The sequence below is a fragment of the Alosa pseudoharengus genome, unplaced genomic scaffold (assembly GCF_046254945.1).
Source record: "Alosa pseudoharengus isolate Yale_2024_CS ecotype anadromous, Long Island Sound unplaced genomic scaffold, YU_APseudo_1.1 YU_APseudo_1.1_scf_1, whole genome shotgun sequence".
Classification (NCBI taxonomy): domain Eukaryota; kingdom Metazoa; phylum Chordata; class Actinopteri; order Clupeiformes; family Clupeidae; genus Alosa; species Alosa pseudoharengus.
Window position 1 is genome coordinate 11860131 of NW_027468564.1, and position 20392 is coordinate 11880522.

Consider the following 20392-nt stretch of genomic DNA (forward strand, 5'->3'; position numbering starts at 1 on the left):
TGCAACTTCCATAAAAACAGAGCACAGACTATAATACACTATCTAGAGTATTGTATAGTCAAATTTGAATAACGTGGCCAAAAGCTTGTGGCATAATTAAATATGTAAATATTCTTTCCATTTGCCTACCAGTATATGATGCTTGCATGAGGGAAACATCCCAAAACGATGACACCCATATAATTGCTGTTGTTTTGAGAAGTATTTATCATGCAACCATGCAAAAGCAATGGAACTATTCTAATTATATTTTACATTAGTAAAGCAGTCCTCTGATGTGCATGTTTTCAAACTTTTTGTGAACAATGTTAGCACTTTAAACACTGGCTGCTTTGAAGTGCATGTATAACAATATAGCATAACAATAATAATTGTGATGTGATATAATGATAATTTGATGGGGGGTGGGTTCATGTAGGTGGGCCCTATGACCCCAAAGTATGCCATGACCGGGCCTCAGGTCAAAGAAGTTGTCTATGTCGATGGCAACACTGGCATACAAATAAAGTCTATCAAAGGTCTGACATTACTGTAGATCTGAAGGTAGCATTTTAAATGGGTGTTTTTTAACAGTTTACTTACAGTAATACAGCTTCTAACAAAAGTAGGGTGATATATATTTTACGTTTTCCCTTTAGTTGAGTTCAAAATAAAACGTACACAACAAAATAACAAACACTTGATTAAAAAAAAAAAATAGTCGTTTAGATTAGTCGACTAATCGAAAAATTAGTCGAAAGATTAGTCGTTAGAAAATTAGTCGTTAGTGGCAGCACTATCCATTACTATTTTCAGTAATGATAAATTAGATATTTAAAAATGTAGAAAGGTCTATTGGTGTAGCTTTATTTGCAGATGATGGAGCAATGTGGAAAAGGGGAAGAAATGTCAGTCACATTGTAAATAAGATACAACAAGCAGTGGATACAGTACACAAATGGACAATTGAATGGGGATTCAGGATATCTGTGGAAAAACCTAAGCTAATTTTCTTCACAAGGAAGAAAATAAGCCAAGAGTTAAAGATTCAAATATCAGGTAAGGAATTGGAAAGAGTGGAGAGCTTTAAATATCTAGGTATATGGTTTGACAAAAGATTAACATGGGCAGTACATATTCAGAAGATGGTAGAAAAGTGTGAAAAGGTATTGAATGTAATGAGGCGTTTGTGTGGGGTGGAATGGGGTGCAACTAGGAGTGCTATGCATAGAATATATATATTGGACTGATTAGATCAGTGTTTGATTATGGGTGTGTTGTATATGGGTCTGCTTCTAAGACTGCTTTAATTAAACTAGACAGAGTACAGAGTCGAGGTTTAAGACTATGTTGAGGAGCCATGAAGACAACTCCAGTGGCAGCCATTCAGTTATGTGATATATTTGTCAAACTAGGCTTTCAGCTCAGATCTCTTCTCGGTGTTGGGATGACGTTGGCCAATCGTGAAACGTGGAGACGCACAAGACCGCCTCTATTTAAAAACAATTACTTCCGCATTCATGAGCGATAGCTTAATCTACACTGCGGTCATTTTTTGTGTATAACCTATAACATCAAATAAATCAATTGTCATCAGTTGTTGTATGGTATGCACATCTATAGTGGGATATTTGCACGCACAGCACTATTAAAGCGCATTCGAGATCCAAAATGTTAGTAGAGGCGGAGCTCCACCTGTAAGATATATGACAGAATCCTACACGAGAGAACTTCGTTTTTAAGACAATTGATTGGTCAGTAGATTACACGGTTTGAGCTATAACTTAGCACATAACTTCCTCCCGACCAGGTTTGGTTGACAGCATAAGACACCATGATGATATAGCGACACTAAAACAGATCCACTTTCGTGTCACAGCATACCCTGGTTTTGAGCGCAACATACCTCGCTAACCCACTAATCGGGCAAACCTTCAAGGTCATAGGGATAGACGGCGGGCCAAGTCTGTTTTACTGCTTTAGTTTTCGAATTGGTAAATCTCCTTCAGGGAACTGGTTCATTTTTCATAATTGGCTAGATAAATTGTTTATGAACACATTATTGATTGTTTCCAACGCCAATTGTTGCGTATTTCAAATAAAACTTTAATATAATGTCGCTAGCTGGTGACAAAAAAGTTACCACCAGCACCGGAGTGAGATCCAATCAAAATTCGTTTTGTTACCTTGTGAACTTCCCTTGACCAGTCACGTTACACCTCTCACTCGGATTACAGCAAGAAGGCAAGGCATTCATTGACAACGTCCAGGTAAGATGTTTTTTTTAAATGATTTACTAAAATATTGTTTCATATATGACTACAAGCTATATCTTGTTATCTTGTGCTTGCTTGTGCTAGGCCTATATCTTGTGCCGTGATGATTGCCGTTATAGCGTTAACGTTAGTGAAAATAATAAAAAGCCTAACGATTCTAACTCAACTGTGCATAACGTTAGCCTAGGCAAAGTTACGTTAGGTACGTTAAAAATTATTCTGCAAAGTCTGGCTATTTAGCGAATTAACAATAGCAGACAGAAATTAACTTGAATCAAATGAACTTTCACTGTAATGCCATTTAAAGATGCACTTAGAAAGGACACGGCCATTTACTTATGGCAATCATGTGTGAAACAAGTGAGTGAAGGTTAGCCACCAGTAAAGAAGCAAGTCAGCTAATGTTATATTCTGCAAACTCAAGCAAATTGACAATAGCAGACAAAAATAACTTCAATCAGATTCACTTTTACTGTAATATCATTTAAAGGTGCACTTAGATTACTCTCTAACTTTTATAAAATATAAGGGCACAAATCCTGAAGCAATTTGTTTTATGTAGAAAATAAAATACTGCCGTCTACCAGTTCATTTAATGATGTTGAAAGTTTCTTGGAGTAAGATTTGACTGAGAAGGGGCAATATAGAAGAGACAGTAGACTTTATGTATGGTATATCCTTGCTTTGCCTTGTCACAGATCAGACTCTTTTCAATATTCAGAATATGGGAAGAGGAGCTAAATTATCAGCACCATATTCTCTGGATCCCAATATAATGCTATTTTTTAATGGGGTGTAATATTGGTAATGATAAATATTTGCCAATTTCTTTCTGATGATAAAAGTAATGCGTATTTATGTATCTATGTTACAGGTCATTCACAAGTGGCTCCAGTCTGGTTTTGGGGGCTACCCTGTCTCATCCTGTCCTGCCAGCCAAGTAAAGTAAGCTATACAGTTTTACATTAGTCTGGCGATCACCATACTAAACTCAATCTTTTAAGATTGAACATTAGTCTGGGGAGTCTGTGCTTTATTTCTACTGCACAATAGGCATGATCAATGGGCATAGTTCAAATGACTCTGTACGCTTTTGGATAGTCTTTCAACCAATCAGACCAACAATCTGGGTGCGCCTTTTGAATAAGTTAGTTTTTGATTGGACCCAGTAAACGTGGACAGGAAGCAGGAGAGGTAGATGTGCAGGTTTCCAGCCTGAGCTGCAAGGCGAAATCCAAATTGCCAGCAGATCAGGATGGGTTTTTACCTATCCTAGTTCAGGATGAATTGAAGGTAAATGTCAACATACATAAACACCATTAACATATCTGCCTATTTGATTACAGGTGCTGTGAGGAAAAACAGTGACATGGTCAGCCAAGGACGCGGAGGTCACCAAGCACGCAGTCAGGTGGTTCAACCTTGAGGCGGATCGGGCAACGAGGAGACTTGTCCTGCCTCCATCCACATAAACGGAGTAATAGGAGAAATAAGAATTAAACAATCTTTTTATTGAACTTCTTGTCATTCACCAATTATTCATTTTCTGATATTTTAGCTGTGCATAGCACAGCATTTCATTGAAGGTGTAGCCTAATGGGTAAAATGTTTTATGTCTGCACCAGGCTTGGCATTTCACCATTTTAGGGGCAAGGCCACTTGGCCTTCAGTTGGGCATATTTTGGTGGGGGGCACAAAGGCCACATGTCAGGGCACCAAGGCCAAATTTAACTTGTATAGTAGAGTATAGTAGGCTATAAAAATGATCAAAGTTGTATTTAGCCTATTCACAGCAGTAGACCTGCATCACTTTATGAAACATTACAAAAACATGACATATTACATAGAACTGTAAATCATCTGATCATCTAATATTTACATATATCTAGGCTATATTTAACATTCATTTTATATTTGGCTTGTTATGAAATCATGCATTGAACAATTTAAGAACAGCTCAGCTTTAAGAAATTCAAATAGAGATGCATGCTTATTTTGTGATCATTAAGGCTACTTTCACAAACTCAGCTGTCCTCTGATTTTAATATTTACCGATATCTAGGCGATATTTGTAACATTTACTTTGTATTTTGCCCGTTATAAATCATGTAGAACAATTTAAAATCATTGTAAAACTTAAAGCCCAAATTTGCATGCATGTCGAAATTTGCTGCAAATTCAAAACTGGATTACTCTGGAACGGCTAACTGTACAGGGGACTGCTTTACACCTTTGTGTTCGGTAGGTCTGCTGTTTATTTTGATATATGGTTTGTCATGTGTTGAACGAAGGGTTTGTGAATTATGCCCCCGAGATGAATGGGTAGGGAGATGCGGTTTTAGCACTCTTAAGAAATATGCAACACTTCATATTGTCAATATCAATAGCATAGCCTATGTATGATACGTGGCTATCGATATCAAACTGGAGGTAGGCTACTTCACGGTCAACGCTCGTGAGAGGTCACCAGACAGTAAATTACGCACAGTGCATAGTTTAAAAGACACTCAAACAGATTAACCAGCAAGTTAAGTTTTATTTGAAGAATCAACTGCATCATCCGTAGCACATATATAGCATATTGGGTGTTAGCTGTCAGTGGGTTTCATTCACAACAAAGCAGCGTGCGCGATATTTACGTCATGGTTGTTAAGGAGACAGGTATTTTGTAGCCTTTTCTGACGGTACGATTTAGTAGTCTCGCAAATGTGCCATCTTAAAAAAACGATGAATATAAATCGATGTCTTCTTCAATTGTGCAGAAACCGAAGTTGGAAACAACACTTAAAGTACTTATAAGATATTTATAATGTCATCTGTAAAAATATTACTTAGTTCCTGGCTAGGTAAAAATGGAATTCATAATTTCGGGGTCCGGCCCACGGTCTAGGACAGGGGTCGGCAACCCAAAATGTTGAAAGAGCCATATTGGACCAAAAAAACAAAAAACAAATATGTCTGGAGCCGCAAAAAAATAAAAGCCTTATAGAAGCCTTATATTGAAGGCAACACATGCTGTATGTATCTATAGCAGGCCTATATTAGCCTACTATCGAAATGGCTAAGTTAACTACAAATACATAATGAGCCTTCATGATTAAATGTTTATTTTTCCTGCAGTGCATTCTGTAGAGAATGACGCACCACGTGACTACTCTGTTGTGCGATGCCGCCTCAAGTTTAACTTCATTACAATATTAATGAATTATGTTTCATTGCTTTGATGAAATTAAAGAAATGCAATAAAGAAATCAGATTTTTGATGTCGTTTTTATTTTGAGGATTCGAAAAAACAACAACAAAACGGATCGTGCCCCTTATCTGGGCAACAGAGTGCAATAAAATGCAGCCTACATTTTAAAAAATAAAACATCAGCCTTTTGAAAAGGTAAAGTATATAAAATCAAATTAATACAGTTCAAGTTTGACGTCTGTGCAAATGCCAAGCAAGTCAGTGCAAGAGTAAAACGAAGCAGCATCCTCTTCTCTTTTGACACGCAACCAACGCAGCTATGCTCGGACCTGAGCAACAAAACACAATAATATCCCTAAGTGTCATTCCAAATATATACTGACAAAAATCAGATGTCACTTTATAAAAACAGCCACTTTGTTACTAAAAATGTGCCTATGACAGGATTGTGTACCCGTTTAATGTGACTTCTGTTTTCGGACATCACTGGTCAGCTTCTCAACATCGGGCATGTAAGATGTAACTTTAATCTTGACGCAGGACTGCAAGCTCTCATCTGTGAGGCGGGTGCGATATTTTGATTTGATGTAGTTCATGTTTGAGAATATCTGCTCGCACAGGTATGTTGATCCAAAGATGGATATATTTGGAAATATATTTCTCTCCCCCATTTTTGAAAAAGCTTCAGGGAGCCACTAGGGCGGCGCTAAAGAGCCGCATGCGGCTCTAGAGCCGCGGGTTGCCGACCCCTGGTCTAGGAGGACCATTTACAAGTCAATCTACATTGGTAGAGTGTCAAGAGAGACATAATGGTACAAAAAGTATTTTTGGGTGGACTGAACAGAAAACAAATGAGATGGAAATAGCCTCATTAGATCTAAGTCCTACAGTAGTGTTTTCAAGAGTTCGTTTATGGACTCTTGAAGATCTTTCAGTTGATCTCATTCTCTTAGAAGCCAAGAATGGGGATATAGATAGTAATGTGGTGCAGGGGTATTTAAGTGAAAGATATGGGGAAAGGATTATAATGTAGACAGATGGGTCCAAAAGGGATGCGAGAGTGGGGGTGGCTTTTGTTATTCCAAAGTTAAAAGTAGCATCCCAAAAAAGAATTAATGATAATTTAGCAGTCTATACAGCAGAACTAATTGCTATTTTAATGGCGCTCTCTTGGGCTGAGTGTAACAGGCCAAGAAGTATAGTAATTGCTTCAGACTCAGCATCAGCTCTGATGAGTATTCAGAACATAAATTCACAATCCAGACAAGACATTGTTATAGAAATTATCCAAATGGCTAGTACATTACTTAAAGCTGGTGTCAGTGTTCCTGCCCATAAAGGAGTAACAGGGAATGAGTTGGCTGATAAGTATGCAAAAAAGGCAACAGAAATGGAGTATATAAGTTTAAGCATTAAGTAGTAAAGCTGAGGTGAAATCAATCATTAAAGGAAAGATAAAGGAGAAATGGCAAGTGTTGTGGGATAATGGTCAGACTGGTAGGAAACTAGATAATATCCAAAAAAGAGTGGGGGTGAGTAGAAGTACTTGCAGAAATACACAGAAGGAGAACATCATTTCAAGAATAAGATTTGGGCACACAGGGTTAAACAGTAAATTATTTCTCTATATACTATAGAGCAGGGGTTCCCAAACTTTTCCACGACAAGGCCCCCCAAATACCACTAGGTTCTGGCCAAGGACCCCCTTGATGTGTTACTAAACCCATAGACAATACTACGGCAAATGTAAAAATACATTAAGCTAATCCTAATAATTATTTTAGCCACAAGCACTTCGCGATGGAGCATACAGTGTGTAAAAATTGCATTTGGGGCTTTCTGCTATGTGAGAGCTATCACTCTACTATTATTCCCAGTCATTATCATGGAAAATACAGTATAATGTTCAGATGTTCAGATATGCGACAAATTATTATAATGGCATTATATAACAACCCTCATAATAATTGGTAAATTTAAAATTTTTCCTTCCAACTTGCTGAGGCCCCCCTGGCACCCCCTCACAAGGGGCCCCGGCCCCCACTTTGAAAACCACTGCTATAGAGTAGAGTTTAGATTCTCTGCCCGAGCCCGAACTTGACCGGTCGGGCCGATATTTCCAGCCACTATCATCGGGCCAGGTCCTTGATCAAGCATTTTTTTTTAAAATCATTAGCCTACTTGAGTAGGGAGCTAAACCTATGCCATAGTCAGACTCAGAAATATTATATATTTAACAAAGTAGGCCTAAGTAACAAGTGTATACAAAGTTATACAAGTTAGGCTCAGAGTTACAAAATGTCATTTGTAATGTCATCTGCGCAACACGTATCATGCGCAGCTTCTCCACTCGCACGCATCACACCGGGCCTGCTGTGCTGTATTGTAAGTGCAACGTGAAGCTTGAAGATGTAAAGGAAAAAAATGAAAACAGGAGAAATAACTTCGAGCAAGTTTGGAGAAAAGTCGGAGGTAGGCTATGCATTTGTCAGGTATGCTTTGTTGCGTGCATTAAGTGCGCACGATGTTCACCTATGACAGCAAAAAGACTTTAAGATGAACAAGAAGCAGGCTTGCCATAGCAGAAATAATGATAGCCAGCCTTCAATGTCCTCTTTTGTCACTTCTCCAAGCATACACCTGAGAGCGAGGCAAGCCCTCACAGAGAAATGCCTTGAGTTTTGCTGCAGGGACATACTTTTTCGTTGTAAGTGGCATACGTTTCTTCATTCGGATTCATTTGCAATCCATTCCATTCTGAATAAACAAACATAGTTTAGCCTACATTCTTCATTATTGCATTATTCATTAATATAATTCTAAACGGATTTCTGTAGCTCAAACAGCTCGGAATTGTAGTTGAGAACGTCAGTTGTAATGGCCCACGTATTTAAAAAATGTCGGGTTTAAATCGGGCTCGGGCTCATAATTACAGTTAATGTGTCGGGCCGGGTCGGGCTCGGGCACAATGTGCACGGGCTCGGGTAGGGTCGGGCTTGATTTTTTGGGCCCGATCTAAGCTCTACTATAGAGCATGCTATTGAAGAATGTAGGCCTACTAGATAAATAATGAGAGACAGCAGTAATCCGTCAGCTAGAAGATGAAGAGATACATTTGGCAGTAAGAGATATTTTGCAAAGGAATTCTGGGGATTTTTGTTTTGGGTTTTTCTTTTCCTTTTTTAGAAGAACAGGTTTAATAAAGATGATTTAAGTGTAGGGAAATATATTATTCAGACCCACACTCCACTTCAGAAGATGGCGGTAATGCAACCAGACGCTGTTTGCAAACCGCCATAAAAACAAGAAGAAGAAGACTATGGCAAGCCAACTGAAAAAAAACGTTCAATTTGCATCAGTGCCCTCCCATTGAAAACTGTTCGTCCTTTTCTTTCACTGTCTATGATTTTACCCCGAACGCTTACCATGGAAACGAGCCTTACGGATACTAGCCGGCACTCTATCGGTAGCCTGAAAGTTGCCCAACACTCATATTAACGACGGGACATCCCTACAGCTTTTAAAACGGTAAGCTCCCACTCACGTGTGTGCTGATATCTCTCCAGTGTCTCGTGGGTGTGTTGCGACTTCAGGCATTCGAAATACGAAGGGAAGGTCTGCAGCGTGTCTCATCAATGTTGCATTGTGTTTTGCATGAGCTAGGCCCATGGATTTTAAAGTGGAAAAATGGAAACCTGCGAGCGCACCAAAATAGGCTACCGATTCTCGTCATCCTTAATGTAAAACACATTTCTACACAGCTTAACACACGTCGTTTGGCGTGAGTCATTAACAACAATAGGAGAGTGGTTTATCAAACTTTACCTGCATATGATAGTTTCAACTTTTTAAATCGTAAAACTCGTGTGGTTTGTTATGCTGTTCCTTTGCTACCGGAAGCAACGTGAAACTAGCGACAGTAAATATTATTCCAATATGGCCGCCATTCGCTAATCCTTCAAAATAAAAGTCAGAATTTATTCATTCTTTTTTTAATTTATGAAGAACAAAATTATTAATTCAAAATTGTTACCAAAGGCAAAGTTAAGTTTGAAGACATTTAAATCGAAAATACACCTTAGAATGCTATATTATTTCTACCTTGCCTAGGGTTGAAACCAGGGGTCAGGATTTGAAGGGTTAGCTTCAGCCACTTAGCATCATAGATATAGATAACAATAGTTATTCCACTCCACATAGTGGTGATTAATCAATCAGAGGCGCTTGCAATGGCAATGACTGAGGCAGGGACTGATCATGTGATTTCCTGTACATAGTAAGGTATGGTAAGGTGCTCTGTGTGAATGAGTGACACGGTGGTAGTGCAATGGTGATAGTGGTCATGGTGATAGTGCAAATGAGTAAGACCAACAGTGCAACAATGCAGAAGTAAGTAAAGTAAAGTCTATATATCTATATATTTAACTATTTAAGAAAAAGTATAAGTGTGTCCACAGTTCGGCTGTGGCATGGAGGGGGGGGTTATGCATATGTGCAAATGTGCTAATATAGCACGCAAACAGTGAGGCATAAAGACAGTGGTACAAGTGGCTAGTGGACAGACAGTGCCAAACATGGAGGGGGTGAAGAGGCAGACAGACTATGCCGAGAAGTCTATCTCTCCTCTTCCCTTAAGTGAGGCATTGAACAGTTCAATGGCCCTGGGGACAAATTACTTCCTCAGTCTGTCCGTTGTGCAAGGCAGTGAGCGAAGTCTCCAGCTGATCAGGCTCTTCTGCTTAACAATAGTGGTGTGGAGTGGGTGACACTCATTGTCCAAGATGTTGATCAGTTTGTTCAGGGTCCTTTTGTCAGATAGTGAAGTGATGTACTCCAGCTCACCTCCCACTACAGAGCCAGCTTTCCTTACCAGCCTGTCAATTCGCCCCGCGTCCTTCTTCCTTGTGCTTCCTCCCCAACACACTACTGCATAGAAGAGGACGCTGGCATCAACAGACTGGTAAAACATCCTGAGGAGCTTACTGCACACATTGAAGGACCGCAGCCTCCTCAGGAAGTACAGCCTTACTCTGCCCTTTCTTGTAGAGTGCATCAGTGTTGGCTGACCAGTCCAGTTTATTGTCCAGGTGGAGACCCAGATACTTGTAGGTGCTAACCATCTCCACATTGACCCCATCAATGTGGACTGGTAGCAGAGTGGGCTTAGACCTGCGGAAATCCACCACCATCTCCTTGGTCTTTGAAGTATTAAGTTGAAGATGATTGAGTTTGCACCATTGCACAAAGTCCTCCACCAGGCTCCTGTACTCCTCCTCCTGCCCGTTCCTGATGCACCCCACAATTGCAGTATCATCAGAAAACTTCTGCATGTGGCATGACTCAGTGTTGTAGCAGAAGTCAGATGTGTACAGGGTGAACAGGACTGGAGAGAGCACAGTTCCCTGTGGCGCTCCGGTGCTGCAGATCAGTGTCAGAGAGACCTACCTAGGCTATGGGATTTAGAATGTAGGCCTAGTATTAGGTTTAACATCATTTAAATAGGATACACAACCCTTGGTAAACTTTTACATCTGGAGAGAGCTCCTTGCTAACTAATCCCGCTAGCTCAGGTAATGTCTGTCATTGGTGTAGCATAATGAATTGCATCCACATATCCTGACGCACTATGTGCAGCTATTATTCACTAGCCTAAAACCGTGAGCCTAGTGCGTCAGGATATGTAATTATTTCTTCCTTTATTTTACAGTTAAATTATTATTTTTGTATACAGGGATTTTTTTTTTAAAGGAACCGTATGTAAGATTGTGGCCAAAACTGGTACTGCAATCACTTTCAAATTACTGTAGAGTGGCATGACAATGACAACATCAACATCAGTTGAGGGCTGCAACTTCACTTTTTAAATGACAATATCCTGGCCGGACTACTGTTGTCAGTGATATAAGTATTTGAAATGAACATGATTTCTTAATGTCTAGTGACATATCAGGTCCATTTTATGATTAATTGAAATACATTTCTTACATACGGTTCCTTTAAATGTCGCAGAAGGACTTTGTTCCTACATGAACTGCCTACCTCTTTGCACTTCAATAAAAAAGACCTTGTCGAATTTTGCATATTTGTTTTTTTGCAGTAGTTTTTGGGGGGTTATTTTTCCTGTAAAGATATCAAGATATATATCGTATACTGAGATATAGCAAAATATATCGAGATATATTTTTTGATCCATATCACCCAGCCCTATGTGGTAGTGAAAACAATAAGTTGTGCATATTTAAAAGGGGGGTTAAATGAAATCCTTGTACTTTCTAGGGATGCACAATGATATCTAACCTGACTCTCGCCAGATGAATTTCGTTCCGCCTAGCTCCACTCATCCATCTGGGATCAATCCATTGGAGTGGTGCTTCAGAAGGCTGGGCCTAATCAAAAAATGCTTGCATATGATTGAATAAGCCACTTGTCCGTCATCTATTGACGTGCTACTTCAACCACTCACATCGAAGCCAACCCGTGACTATGAGAACAGTCTCACAGTCGCTTCTACTCTACGTCACATCTATGAAACTCTCGCCTGATTGGCTCTACCATACAATCTGGTGCCGAAATCACTCTCAACGGAACCGATCCCAGATGGATGTGAGTGGAGCTAGGCGAGAGTCAGGTTAGATGATATCTGCCTGAGATCGATATCTGCAGATAAAAGCTTCATAACTTAAAGCGGAACTTCACCAAAATGCATCCTAGGGTGTTTTTGTGAAAGCATAATTTAAAAGCATAATTATGTCCTAAGCGCCACTTTTAAACTTGTCCGTGTTGTCATTTTCAGGTCAAATAGCCTTTTGAATATATATATATATATATATTTATATATATATATACACAATAACACATCAAATCCCAAAAAAAGTTTTTTTTCATAATATGGGCACTTTAATACGAGAGAGTGAAGTTATCTGTGGAAATGTCCTGTATAACAGGGCAACATTACTGTTGGTCTTTGTTTGCACACGTTCACTGTAGCTACATCTTCCATTTATTGAAGGGGGGTTGACTGGATTTTCTTTAATGCAAACGACTGAAGTCTGTATTCAAAGGATGCTCTGAATGGGAGCAAAGCTGTGTTCCTAGATCCATATTCTGTAGGATGCTCTGAATGGGAGCAAAGCTGTGTTCCTAGATCCATATTCCCCGGTCCCTACATTATCAAGGTCATATGTTCCCAGGGTTTTATATTTCCAGGTCCCTATATTCCCAGGGTCCTATGTTCCCACTTTCAGCTCACAACCCCCACCTACCATCGTTTGTGAAGTTCCTGCAAGTATAGACCCTTTCAACAATAAAAACAAAAACAATGCTTGAACGTTCTATTTGGTTCCCAATCTACTTCCTCTGCATTAAGATAACATATGGAATGTTAAAACGGAAGCCTTGTGGGGCCAACTATGATGCTGATATTAGAACTCTCTTGAAAGGGTCTATAGTTATGGCCATGCCCATCTGAGGACCATCAGGACCATCGTGTAAAGTGTAGTGCTCATGCCTCATGCACGTCTCCACCCCCACCTGCCCTCCTCTGTGAAGGTTCTGAAGGTTGAGCTATGGCGATCTGTCTTATCAAGATAAAATTGCTTGTTTTCTTTTTTTTTACATGTCTGCAGTTTGAGCTCTGGCTAGGTGATCTGTCTTATCAAGATAACATTGTTTGTTACAGGAGGTTTATGTATAACAGCTATACTATAGCCTACTTTACACCTAATTCTTACAGGAGCTTTATGTATAGCCTGTGTACAGTCAACATAGTATAGCCTACTTTCCTCTTGATAACATTGCTTGTTTTTTTTGTCTGCAGTTTTAGCTCTGGCTAGGACACAAGAGTACCCCCTGCTTGTTTATTAACGAGGATGGGATCTGTCAGGACCTCATTGAGTTGAAACAATTGAGCTCACAACCCCTATCTACCCTCCTTTGTGAAGTTCCTGCAAGTTGAGTTCTGCTCATGACCACCTGAGGGACCATCAGATGTGGAGTTCCTGCCCATAATCCTTTGTCATGCGATTTAGCATTCCCTGCAGCTGGTTGGCTATGTTGAAAGCCCAATGGGCCAACTAGAAGAGTCCTTGTATCAATGACCTCATTGAGCTGGAACACTTTAGCTCCACCTGAGGACCATCAGATGTGGAGTTCCTGCCCATAATCCTTTGTCATGCGATTTAGCATTCCCTGCAGCTGATTGGCTACGTTGAAAGCCCAATGGGCCAACTAGAAGAGTCCTTGTATCAACGCCTGTGATGTAACTAGCATTACAACTATTGTCATAATTTTCTTAATCACTCTTGGACTGAAGCCAAGATTGTCTGGGTTTATTTAGCAAAAGATGACTGAACCATCACAACTACCCATGTCAGAGAAGAAGGAGGAAGATGATTGTGATTATTTTCTTCAAGAGTATCTGTTTTCTGTTCAGAAAGAAGAAAACCCTGGACTGGATCATGACTCTAAGACTTTCAGGGAAGAAACTAATCTACAAACTAAAGATGAAGAGGATTCGGTTTTAAAAGAAGAAAATAATCTGGAGATGAAAATTAAACATGAAAAGGATTCTGATTCAACAGAATACGGGCACAGCGATGCTTCTCCTACAAGTAAGTAACTGAATAATTTTGAAAATGTTTCATTCATTGAATCTATCAAATTAATTGCAATGTGTTATCCATACAGACAGTGTTATCCAACAGCATGACATTCAGTGTACTTAGGTGAATGCAATTTATTGACAAACCAGCTTTAAATACAACTTGCACAGACCAGTGTCCTGCGCAAATTACTTAAAACATTATGATACAGATTGATAGACCTTCACTAACGAGCAGACACACACTAACAACAACCAGAGAATGAAGGGGGGGTGGGGGGCACAGAGCTACAGACATAACAGAATTAACGCTCTATGGAGACAACAATTTTATCATCAACATTCTATAGCTGGTGTTTTTAGTAAGGTCCCACATTTGAAGGTTTTAGAATATCTTAACTGTCATAGATTTAAAAAAAAAGTATTTAAGGTTCTATAACACTGAATGCTCTGGCCATTAAATTTTAGTTCTGGAAATGGCCTTAAATTAAACAATCAAACAAACACTCTATGGAGGGATGAGAACTAAAGGAGAATCACCTTTGACTCACTTGTGCTTTACTTTTGATATTACAGATGTTGAGATGACCACATCTCACAAAAGTCAGAACACTGTGAGGAAGAATGCCTGCCAGGAATTGCATCCCTGTTTGATTAGGCCCAGAGAGAAAAAATATCAGTGCCCCCAGTGTCTCAAAGCTTTTCTTCAACCTTCTGTTCTTGCGTGTCATCAAAGAATGCACACAGGAGAAAAGCCTTTCCTGTGTAATACCTGTGGGAAGAGATACAGGTATAAGTCACATCTTGTCACCCATGAGATGAAACACAGGGGGGAGAAACCACACCAGTGTTCTGAATGTGGAAAGGCCTTTGTCACGATGTTCGAACTTAAGAGCCACCAGAGAACTCACACTGGAGAAAAGCCTTATCTGTGCACTACATGTGGAAGAAGATGCCGGACTAATTCAGATCTTACAGACCATAAAAGAACCCACACAGGAGAAAAGCCATATCAGTGTACTACATGTGGGAAGAGTTTCAGGAGTAGTTCAAATCTTTTAAACCACAAAAGGATACACACTGGAGAAAGGCCACATCAGTGCACTATATGTGGGAAGAGTTTCACTCATAAAACAACTCTCAAGAACCATCAGAAGAAGTTACATTCTGTTGTTAAACCATAACAATGCTAAATGAAACAACAAGACCCGAGAGGCTGTAGGTTACAGTGATTTTACAACAGTTAAGGGGCGTTGTTAAAGGAGAATTCCGGTGTGATTTTGACCTAAAGTGTGTTGAAACATGATACCGAGTGTGAACGTATGTCTCATAGCTCATCTGGGCTTGTCCCCTGCACTTAGAAATCTGGCGATAGTTGGCCAATGCTACCAACAGTTTTTCAATGGGGGGGCATCGGCCTAGCCATGCAAATATATCACCATTTACGAGGCTCCAAGTAGCTCCATACTTCATTGGTAGAATTCTGCGGGCCTTGACATTTAAAATGAGACATTGAGAACTTTGAAAAAACACTGGTAGTTTACTTACAAGACGATTTATACAGACCGTATCTTCATGGAGTTTAGCGTCTGCAGCCATCTTGAATTTAGTCACGATAAGTCGAGCGACGAGTAAGAATGAACAGGTATGATAAGGGATCAGATTCCAAAAATAATTATATGGAAATGCATGGATTCCAGTTTCTTCCAGTAGCAGCAACTGGAATCCATTTATTTAAACTGAGAAGTTAACAAAAATATTCCACTATTTCACAAGGATAGGTTGACAAGTTAACAAAAACAGAACGAAATAAAGCATTTGAAATGTATTCCACTCTTCCACAGAGGCTTATTGAACCAATGTTTACATGTTTTTCAGTGTGGGTAGGCCATCACATTGGTGTTTGGTGATGTATAGCCTACTCCTTTACTACACTCACTTCTCAGCAAACAAGGCATATAGGTTGATCATGTACATTACTGCTGTCATATACTGATCTTTCTTACATTAAATCATTTTAATTCATATTTTTTACTCTTATCCTGTCTACTTGCCCCTCATGGCCTCCTCATCACTAATTTCGGGCTCCTCATCATCATCAGGGACTGGCTGATCTGCTCAGAGGCGACAATTTGTACTGCATAGCCACACAGATCAAGCTTGGGTTTTGTTATCAATATTTGTGCAATATTAACAAAGTCTATGAATCGCAATGTTGGATGATACAAAAAGGCTAATATTTTAATTAATTTAATAAGTTGCTTGTGAATAGGTTGACAACGCTAATGTCCAATATCACCCAATAATTATGCTGCTAATCATTGCTATCTCTCTTACCAGTTGACAAAAAAATCTGGAAGCTTGGCACATTTGGCAACATCCTCCTCCAATGCCTTCCTTTCTTTTATTTAACTGGCCTTCTCAGTCCCACCTGGCCTCTTTAAACCATCCATCCTCCCTGACGCTTATCGCTACGGTAGGGCCGGCCCGGCTATCGGTAGGCCTATCTGAGAAAACTTTTTGGAAAAGATGAGCTATATGGACCCAACCAACTCTTTTTGGGAGGGGAGAACTCCCTCACATGGTAGTCTACAACCCATGCAGAGGCTGCGGTGTCAGGCATAGATTGCAGAACATGAGTAGGCGATCCTACCCAGACAGCATTTACATCTGTGCCAGATCCGTTTTTGAATCAGCAGATTCGCGCAGCAGTCGCACTCACTATGCAGATCTGCACCAACTTTGCACCAGATTTGTCTGTAGCTTCTGACTGTGACAGTCCATCCAGCGGGTGCGGCGCCTATCCGGGGCAGCTTCGCAGACCAGACGCGCCACAACTGAATTGAGTCCGCCCGGCGGGTGTGGGCCAGATCCGCAGGAGCTGTGCAGACCTGACGCGCCACAACTAACGGAACACTTTTCCCCCACATAAACCTGCAACTCTGCGTTATGTGATTATGCAGAGTGGAAGACTACAGGCTGCACCGTCTTTGTGATTATTGGTAAGTACATTATACAACTATCATTTTAAATGTAAACTGGTGTTGATGTCATTTTAGTCTGCTAAATATTTAGGCCTGTATTAAACATGAAAGTTTACAAACTTAGTTTACTCTGAAATTCTGACAACCTGAAACGTGCCAGACATGCTGGGTAGTAGCTACGGTTAGCTGGTAGTTTAGGTTCTTTTAAACATGCATCCACAACTATGTGAACATGAGCTTTAATGCTAAATTGGTGAGCTTGCTTATTATTCACCAAAATCGCTTAATATCGTGTCCATTGTGTGTTAGCTGCAAATTCGTAGCCATTAGCGCTAACGTTACCCACTTTGTCTGTAGCTAGCCTTGCTGCTAGTAGCACTGCAGGTATTGCATAGACGGCCAGCGTTTTTTAAGCCTGTTTAAAATGGATTTAGAGTGGAAAAACTTGGCTGTAAACACTAGGCTTTTTATCGAAGGTCCACAAGAATTGTCGCTGTCCTCCAGTTTATCCGGTTTGGGATGCATAAATCTATCCAAATAATCTTTGGATGTTGAATGTAATATTTACTCTTTGTTTCTTTGCTTTGTGTGCTTTTTGTACGTCTCACAGGAGCAGTGAGGAAGAATCGCAGGTTGATGCCTAACTTTAACGTTAGTCCATTGGGCTAGTTTTTGCCTTGGTCCTCTGACATCCATCCGTGAACGGCGCTGCTATTCACCGTCTGCTCGAAAATATTTCTCAGGACAGCTACTAGCCTCTGCGAGAGATCTGCCGCTGCCGCGACCAAGGAACTGCTGCTGACCTGCGAGCTGCCATGATAGCAGCCTGCCCTGCAGTCTGGATTGAGTAGCCTATCTAACGTCGAAGAACTCTCACGAAACAACAAACTGTCGCTGTCAAAGTCCACCGACCTGCTGATCTGCAGGATCGCCCAACTGTTCTGTGCTTTAAGTGCTCCCCTGATTGCCAGTAATCTTCCTCCGACACAGCTGAGCGCCGTCGTCATCATCATCGGGACATCAGCCGGTTAGATGCAAGGGACATGACATTTTCTTTCAGTGCGTTTAGCGGAGTTTGTTTATCAACATAAACCTTATATTTCACATATTGGTTTGTGTTATGTTGTAGGCCTAGGCCTAAGCTTAGGCTAGCGGACACAGTGAGCTCTTGCCTTTTTTTTTGTGAATAACAGTTTTTTATTTTTTGAATATAGACAAACTCAAACACAGATACAACACCCCTCCCACCCCCACCCTGACCAAAACACATCACCACAAACAAATTCGCCTTGGTTGCACACAGATATAGTCCACATATAAGATGTCTTGGCATGTTAGGAAGAAACAAAAAAAAAAATACCCTACCAATAAAAAAAAAAAAAAAAAAAAAAAAATGTATACAAGATATGATTAATACATATGTATTACAATAACATACCACATACACACTAATACAAATAAATGCCCAAAACAAAATACAATAGATGCATCTCTCAAGGAATTATTTCAATTTAGAGACTCTTTTCTTCCTTCATAGAATGTTAAATATTTGCCCCATTTTTTATCATAGAATTCTAATTTTCCAAATGTCTTATAAGACATCCTTTCAAAAGCTGCCACTCTTGCCAATTCAGCAGTCCACTCTTGGATCGAGGGTACTCCCTCAGTCTTCCAACCTTTAAGAAGTATTTGTCTGCCTATCATGATACTGGTTTGGATCCAATTTTTTATGTATTTACTCCCTTCGGTTAACACTGAATCGTCCCCTAAAACAAATAGTATGGGACAGAACTCTATTTGGATCTCTGAAATCTCAGTAAGGAGACTGTGTATCCAGGTCCAAAATTCTTGCACTTTGTCACAGGACCATAAGGCATGTAAAAGATGACCCTCTTCAGATTTACATCGCCAGCAGTTTGGATTTGTGATTAGACCTAATCTAAACATTCTAGATGGGGTCCAGTAAAAGCGATGCATTATTTTAAATTGTATCAAACGTACTCTTGCATCCCTTGACATGCTTTTTATGTTTGAACATATCTTTATCCACTCCTCTTCCTTCAGTGTCAGACTTAGGTCTCTCTCCCATATGCTCTTAAGAGCTAATATGGCCCCGTCCCCCGCTGTCTGAATCAGCATGGAATAATACACTGAAGCCTTGAATCCTTGACTATAGTACCTTAATATCTCTTCTAGGAACACTGTTTTAGGGGCTGTTGTGTTGGGTTTAAAAGTCCCCAAAAGCATGTGACGTAATTGTAAGTATCTATAGAATTGTGACTTGGGGATTCCAAATTGTTGTACCAGGTCATCAAAGGATTTCATAGTATTGTTGTAATAAAGACCGCCCAGTAACAATCCCCCTCTCAATCCAATCTTTCCACCAAATGGGGGATTTGTTAATGCGTAATTTTGGATTCAACCAGATACTAGAGCATACATTCAAATAAGGGTCAAACTTAAACAGCCTAGCGACTTTAATCCACATCTCTTTCAGGTTGGTGAGTATTGGATGCGTTTTAGCTTCTCTTGTTAGGTTAATGGACAAACATTGGAGTGGCGGTACTGGGGCAACTGACTGCTCAATACAGAGCCAGGGTGGTGCCCTCTCTGGAGGAAGTGTCCAGTGGGCTAGTTGTCTTAAATTAAAAGCATAGTAATAAAATAACATATTAGGTAATCCTAATCCACCTCTGTCAATTGGTCTCTGCAGCTTTCTAAGATGTAAGCGGGGTCTCTTACCGTTCCAGATAAATGTCTTTACTATCCTGTCAAACCATTTAAAGTATGACATGGGGACCTCAAGAGGAATAGACTGAATCAAATAATTAAGTTTGGGGACACAGTTCATTTTCACAACATTGACCTTTCCAATCATTGACAAATTCAGTACTGCCCACCTATTCACATCGCAGGCAATTTTATGAAGCAGTGGGTCAAAATTGACTTTAACCAGGTCTTTCAACTGTGGTGGGAAAAGGATGCCTAAGTATCTTATACCTTGCTTGGGCCACTGAAATGAGCCTGGTTGAAAGGCTGAGGGGGGGCAATAGGCTGTTAGAGGGAGTGCCTCTGACTTTGACCAGTTCACCTTGTATCCTGAAAATTTTGAAAAGGAACTAATTGTTCTTAAAAGTGAAGGTATTGATCTATTTGGGTCAGACACAAATAATAATATATCGTCTGCAAAAAGCATAAGTTTATGCACCATTCCTGCTGCGTCTACACCTGGGAACTCAGTATCCCTCCTTATAGCTGCTGCCAAAGGCTCTAGAGCTAGACAAAATAACAAGGGCGAAAGGGGTGAGCCTTGCCTTGTTCCCCTCCCCAGAGTGAAGTAGTCAGATATGAGCCCATTAGT

General features: G+C 40.1%; 1 pseudogene; it reads right to left on the bottom strand.

Annotated features, from left to right (window-relative positions):
- LOC143137593 (uncharacterized) overlaps positions 1-9359 on the bottom strand; it is a 288160-nt pseudogene extending 278801 nt beyond the window's left edge.
- Between the last annotated feature and the right edge of the window lie 11033 nt (positions 9360-20392).